Here is a 7558-nt window from a genome sequence, read left to right on the forward strand (position 1 = left end):
CTGTATTATAGAAAACAAAGCAATAATACATAAACAAAAATAGTAGTACAGTAAACTTTTCTGTATCCATCACCCACCTTCAACAATTATGTTAATCTTTTTTTTTTTTTCTGAGACAGAGTTCGCTCTGTCACCCAGGCTGTAGTGCAGTGGGGCTATCTTGGCTCACTGCAACCTCCACTTCCCAGGCTCAAGCAATTCTCCTGCTTCAGCCTCCTGAGTAGCTGAGATTACAGGTACCCACCACCACACCCAGCTAGTTTTTGTATTTTTAGCAGAGATGGGCCTTCGCGGTGTTGGCCAGGCTGGTCTCGAACTCCTGACCTCAACTGATCCGCCCGCCTCCGCCTCCCAAAGTGTTGGGATTACAGGCATGAGCCACCGTGCCTGGCTAATTCATGTTAATCTTGTGTTGTGTGTATTTCCACCCACTCCTCACTCCCCCAAGTATTTTGAAACAAATATTATTTCATTTTTAAATATTTCGGTATATATTTCTAAAATATAAAAATGTTTTGTTTTTGTTTTTTTGAGGCAGAGTCTCGCTCTGTTGCCCATGCTGGAGTACAGTGGCGCAATCTCAGGTCACTGCAATCTCTGCCTCCCAGGTTCAAGCGATTCTCCTGCCCCAACCTTCAGAGTACCTGGGACTACTGGTGTGCACCACCATGCTCGGCCAAGTTTTGTATTTTTAGGAGAGACGGGTTTTCACCACATTGGCCAGGCTGGTCTTGAACTCCTGATCTCAAGGGATCCACCCATGTCAGCCTCCCAAAATGCCGGGGTTACAGGTGTGAGCCACCGTGCCTGGCCTATTTGTTTATTTATTTATTTTAGAGATAGAGTCTTGGTCTGTTGTCCAGGCTGGAATGCAGCAGAGTAGTTATACCTCACTGCATCCTTCAACTCCTGGGCTCAAACAATCCTACCACCTCAGCCTCCCAAGCAGCTGGGACTACACGTATAAACCACCATGCCAGCTAAGATAAAGACCATTATTATTATTGTTATTATTTTGAGACAGTCTCACTTTGTCACCCAAGCCAAGTGCAGTGGCACAATCACAGTTCACTGCAGCCTTGACCTCCCGGGCTCAAGCTACCTTCCCACCCCAGCCTCACAAGCAGCTAGGACAATAGGCATGCACCACCACATCTGGCCAAGTTTTGTACTTTTTGTAGATACAGGGTTTCACCATGTTGCCCAGGCTGATCTGGAACCCCTGGGCTCAAGCAGTCCTCCCACCTTGGCCTCCTAAAATGCTGGGATTGTAGGTGTGAGCCCACACCCAGCCTGGTTCTGCTTTTCGTTGGACAAATATTTATTGAGCATTTACTGTGTGTCAGGCATAGGAACAGGAGTTGGATATACAGTGGATCCGTACTATTCCTGGATTCCATACTTGTGAATTTACCTACTTTCTAAAATTTATTTGTAAGCTAAAACTCAATACATATGGCATTTTCAGTCACTCATGGGCATGTATAAAGCAGCAAAAAGTTTGAGTCACTCAGCCAGGTGTGGTGGCTTATGCCCGGTCCCAGTGACTTATACCTTGGTCCCAGCTACTTGGGAGGCTGAGGCAGGGGAATGGTGTGAACCCAGGAGGCGGAGCTTGCAGTGAGCTGAGATCGTGCCACTGTACTCCAGCCTGGGTGACAGAGCAAGACTCTGTGTCAAAAAAAAAAGGGCAGTGTTTCTCAGACCTCATTGCACATTAGGGTCATTTAGGGATCTTTTAAAAAGTCTGAAGCAGCATCTCATACCAATTAAATCACAATTTATTGGGTTGGGACACAAGCATCAGTATTTTTTAAAGCTCACAAGTGATTCTAATGGACAGATAAATTTGAGAGGCCCTGAGCTAGAGTCATCTGAGAAGGCATCAAGGAATGGGATTTGGAGTGATTCTTGAAGCATAGATGGAATTTGATTAGCTGGAAAGAAGGTGGAAATTTTGATGAAAATATTCCTAATAATAATTATAGCAAATTGCCATTTCCATTTTGATCAGGACAAGTGGTGTGTAAAGGTTACTTGATAAAAGGAATAAAGTGTCATCATTATTCAAATAAATAAAATATTGTTCAATACAGCCAAATTTCTAAGATTTAACAAACAAATACATTAAAAAAAATTCACAACTGAGCTCAGTGGCAGTGGCTCACACCCTAATACCAGCACTTTGGAAGGCTGTGGCAGGAGGATTATTTGAGCCCAGGAGTTTGAGGTTACAGTGAGCTATGATGGCATCACCACACTCCAGCCTGGGCAACAGAGCAAGACCCTGTCTCAAAAAAAAAAAGAAGAGACTGCATTTCCCAAAAATGGCTAGTTTTTTTGTTTTAATTTTGCCAGGCACAGTGATCCACACCTGTAATCCCAGCAATTTGGGAGGCCAAGGCAGTCAGATTGCTTGACCTCAGGTGTTCAAGACCAGCCTGGATAACATGGCAAAATTGCATCTCTACAAAAAATACAAAAATTCGCCGGGCATACTGGCATACTCCTGTAGTCCCAACTACTTGAGAGGCTGAGCTGGGAGGATGGCTTGAGCCCTGAAGGTGGAGATTGCACCACTGCATTCCTGCCTACGTGACAGAGCCAGACCTTGTCTCAAAAAAAAAAAAAAAAGGTTTGTAATATTATAAACTGAAGAGCCTAGGCCAGGCATGGTGGCTTATGCCTATAATTCTAACACTTTGGGAGGCCAAGGCAGGCGGATTGCCTGAGCTCAGGAGTGTGAGACCAGCCTGGGCAACATGGCAAAACCCCATCTCTACTAAAAACACAAAAACTTAGCTGGACATGGTGGTGCACACCTGTAATCCCAGCTACTCGGGAAAGCTGAGTGGGGAGGATCACTTGAACCGGGAGGCAAGAGGTTGCAATGTGCCAAGATCGCGCCACTGCACTCTAGCCTGGGCGACAGAGTGAGACTCTGTCTCAAATAAATAAATAAATAGCCTATTGATTGGGAGCCATGTGGAACCTGTATCACTGATCATTTTGAGATTTCTGTTTAGTTATGTATAAAGTTGATTTGAGGAAAAATAATGTGTTAATTGTTATTTCATAGCTATGTAGAAAATTCTTAGGCTTCATAGAACTAGACTATTACAATTCTTTGTTGGAAAGGGAGTCCTTCCTAGAATAAGTTCTTGATTTTAAATTATTTTCCCATAACATTGTGTCTTAAGAGCATTACAAGGTTGGAAGAAGCAAGGAATAGCACTCAATAATAAAACAGAATAATCAGTTTCTCAAGGAGTCTGTTTGTCCTGCTGGCAGCAGCCCTCTTCAAACACATTTCTCACTAATATGGTTTTAACTGTAATGGAGGTGTGCTGCCTTTGGCAGCACATATACTAACTGTAATGGAGATGAATTTGGATTTAAGATAAAATTTTCCCTACCAAGTGTCTTACTAAAGTTTGTCACTTTCTCCTTTTTATGAAAGTGCCAAGTTTTAGACTATGCAAAAATTTCAGCCAGCTTGCTTTCTGTGAGATTAATTTTCCTACCTGGCAAGGTGACATTTAACAAAACTGGCAATATACATTATTCATAAGTGTCTTTATTTTTCCAAATAATGGCAATTATAATGGTTTAACCTTGTGACAGACACTTCAGACAATATGGACTAACAGATGTGAGTTCATATTCTGGCTCTGCAGTTTACCAGCTTGGACTTGGGCAAGTTTGCCTAACCTCTCAGGTTAAGTACTTAGCTTGCAGTATTGTTGAAAGATTAAATGAAAACCAAATAAAATTCATTAGGCATTTTCATTATCACCTCACTGCCGTTTCTTTCCATCCTAATACTGGCTTCCATCTCTTCCTGCCAGCGTTGCTGCCATCTCAGTTAGATATTCTACTTCACAGTTCAAACTTCCTCCAACAACCTGACCATTCCTCCTTCTCGACAGACTCCTCTCCAATTGAGGTCTTGGGATTAAGGGCTAGAATATGTTTGACATATAGAAAGGTACAAAATGCATATCAGATTAATGGCTCAGAGATGTGGCAGGAATAGTTGTCTCCACTATTGCCCTCAAAGCAGAATCAAAAAGAACACTGATAAGTGGCCTCTTTCAGCTTACAGCAATGAATACAAGATAGGTGGAACAAACCAGTTTTAGTCCAAGCTTCATTAAATAGTACTAACTTGGAGCACGACAGGGTTACATCAGCAAGAATAAGGTAGCAACTTATAACACTCAGTGTAATGAATTAGGAGTAAAACTGTCTGTATTTAAATCACATCTCCACCATTTGCTGTGTAATGTCTCTGAGCTTTGGTCTTTGCATCTGTGAAATGCAAATAATAATAATAGTACTAATAGTAACTGATGTATTTTACTGTTACTGTAAGGCTTTTTTTTTTTTTTTGAGATTCACTCTTGTTGCCCTAGCTGGAGTACAATGGCACAATCTCGGCTCACTGCAACCTCTGCCTCCCAGGTGCAAGTGACTCTCCTGCCTCAGCCTCCCAAGTAGCTGGAACTACAGGCATGCACCACCACACCTGGCTAATTTTTGTATTTTTGGTAGAGATGGGGTTTCACCATGTTGGCCAGGCTAATCTGGAACTCCTGACCTCAGGTAATATGCCCACCTCAGCCTCCCAGAGTGCTGGGATTATAAGCATGAGCCACCACACCTGGCCTGTAAGGCTTATTAGAGGGTTTTTTTGTTTTGTTTTGTTTTGTTTTAATGAGACAGAGCCTTGCTCCATCGCCCAGGCTAGAGTGCAGTGGCGCCATCTCAGTTCACTGCAACCTCCGCCTCCCAGGTTCAAGTGATTCTCCTGCCTCAGCCTCCGGAGTAGGTGGGGTTACAGGCATGTGCCACCACGCCTGGCTAATTTTTGTATTTTTAGTAGAGAGGGGGTTTCTCCGTGTTGGCCAGGCTGGTCTCGAACTCCTGACCTCAAATGATCCACCTGGCTCGGCCTCCCAAAGTGCTAGGATTACAGGCGTGAGCCACCGTGCCAGGCCTAGAGTTTGTTTGTTTGTTTGTTTGTTTGTTTTGAGACAGAGTTTCGTTCTTGTTGCCCAGACTGGAGTGCAATGCTGCGATCTTGGCTTACCGCAACCTCTGCCTCCCAGGTTCAAGTGATTCTCTTACCTCAGCCTCCCGAGGGATTACAGGCGTGTGCCACCACAACCGGCTAATTTTGTGTTTTTAGTACAGATGGAGTTTCTCCACGTTGGTCAGGCTGGTCTCAAACTCTCGACCTCAGGTGATCCTCCTGCCTCGGCCTCCCAAAGTGCTGGGATTGCAGGCATGAGCCACCACATCCAGCCTTAGAGTTTTTATAAGAATTAAATAGGCCGGGCGCGGTGGCTCAAGCCTGTAATCCCAGCACTTTGGGAGGCTGAGACGGGTGGATCACGAGGTCAGGTGATCGAGACCATCCTGGCTAACACGGTGAAACCCCGTCTCTACTAAGATACAAAAAACTCGCCGGGTGAGATGGCGGGCGCCTGTAGTCCCAGCTACTCGGGAGGCTGAGGCAGGAGAATGGCGGGAACCCGGGAGGCGGAGCTTGCAGTGAGCTGAGATCCGGCCACTGCACTCCAGCCTGGGCGACAGAGCAAGACTCCGTCTCCAAAAAAAAATAAAATAAAATAAAATAGGCCAGATGTGGCCTATTCTATTTTCAAATGTGACCTTCTCAGAGAGGTCACATTTGAAAAGAGACATGAATGAAGTAGCTTACAGAAGATACCTGGGAGAAGAGTATGCTGAGTAGAGGTATGGGAATGGGAAGGTATTCATGTGACTAAAATGCACTGGGCAACTAAGAAGGGTAGGCAATGATACCGTAAGCAGTGCACTAGAGGGGGAAGGTGATCACCTGGAGGGGAGAGAGTTCCTAGATTTTTGGCACAGCATCCACACCATTCTATGCCTTAATCCAGAGAAACTGTCCCAGGTACCCTGGGAGAAAGAGATTTGGAGATGGAAAAAGCAGCTATGCATTCTAATCATTTTACACATCTCAACACAAATGGGGAAGCTGTTTTCTTCATTTTAACATAGCAACAGGTAGAGACAGGACAACTACCACTATATGGTGGCAGGGGACATCAACCAACTGATCCAGAGCTGAGACAGGCCAGAAACTAGAGCAGAAAAAATCCTATGTTTCAAATTGGAGGAAAAGAAGGCTGTTTTTTTTTTTTTAAATATGTGATAGAATTTTGTAAGACACATTAAATAGAAGCAGCTACCTATGGCTGAGATGCCAGTGGTTTTACTGGTGCATTATGAAAGAGTTTCAATAACATTGAGTGCCTATCAGCCAAACATTCCAGAGAGGTGCCAGAATAAAAAGAAGTAACATTGTGTTAGGCACTGTAACTGTTTTGTTTTTCTGAGACAGAGTCTCGCTCTGTTGCCTGGGCTGGAGTGCAGTGGTGCGATCTCCGGATCAAGAGTTCCAGACCAGCCTGGCCAACATGGTGAAACCCCATCTTGACTAAAAATACAAAAAACTTAGCCAGGTGTGTAGGCACGCGCCTGTAGTCCCAGCTACTTAGGAGGCTGAGGCAAGAGAATCGCTTGAACCCTGGAGGGAGAGGTTGCAGTGAGCCAGGATCACGCCACTGCACTCCAGCTTGGGTGACAGAGCAAGACTCCGTCTCAAAAAAAAAAAAAGGGAAAAGAGCAGTGGCTCACACCTGTTACCCCAGCACTTTGGGAGGCTGAGACAGGCGGATCACCTGAGGTCAGCAGTTCGAGACCAGCCTGGCCAACATGGTAAAACCCCATCTCTACTAAAAAAAAAAAAAAAAAAATACAAAAATTAACTGGGCGTGGTGGTATGCACCTGTAATCCCAGCTACTCAGGAGGCTGAGACAGGAGAATGGCTTGAACCTGGGAGGTAGAGGTTGCAGTGAGCCAAGATCACACCATTGCACTCCAGCCTGGACGACAAGAGTGTAACTCCATCTCAAACAAAACAAAACAAAAAAGTTTAAAACTTGAATTGCTTTAATATCTCAGTTTATTGCAACCTCCGCCTCCCAGGTTCAAGCAATTCTCTGCCTCAGCCTCCTGAGTAGCTGGGATTACAAGCGCCCGCCACCATACCTGGCTAATTTTTTGTATTTTTAGTAGAGACAGGGTTTCACCATCTTGGCCAGGCTGATCTTCAACTCCTGACCTTGTGATCCATCCGCCTCAGCCTCCCAAAGTGCTTGGATTACAAGCATGAGCCACTGCACCCGGCCCAGAATATTTTCATTAAGGGCAACTCTTTGGATTTGGGCACTGTATTGCTTTATACATGAATAAAAATGTGATAAACAATAATAATTATAATAACTGCCAGGAGGTTTGATAATTGCATTATAGCTGTTGATTCAGTTAAGACTCACAAGAACCCTATGAGGTAGGTATTATTTTCTCTATAGATAAGGAATTTGGAATTCAAAGAGTAAGTAACTTGCTCAAGTCCACAGCAACCTTCAGCCTAAATGTGATCCCAGGTCTATCTGACTCTAGAGCCCTGGCACATTATCAATATTGCTCTTCTAAGAAGGAACA

The sequence above is a fragment of the Piliocolobus tephrosceles genome, chromosome 14 (assembly GCF_002776525.5).
Source record: "Piliocolobus tephrosceles isolate RC106 chromosome 14, ASM277652v3, whole genome shotgun sequence".
In the NCBI taxonomy this organism is placed as follows: Eukaryota; Metazoa; Chordata; class Mammalia; order Primates; family Cercopithecidae; genus Piliocolobus; species Piliocolobus tephrosceles.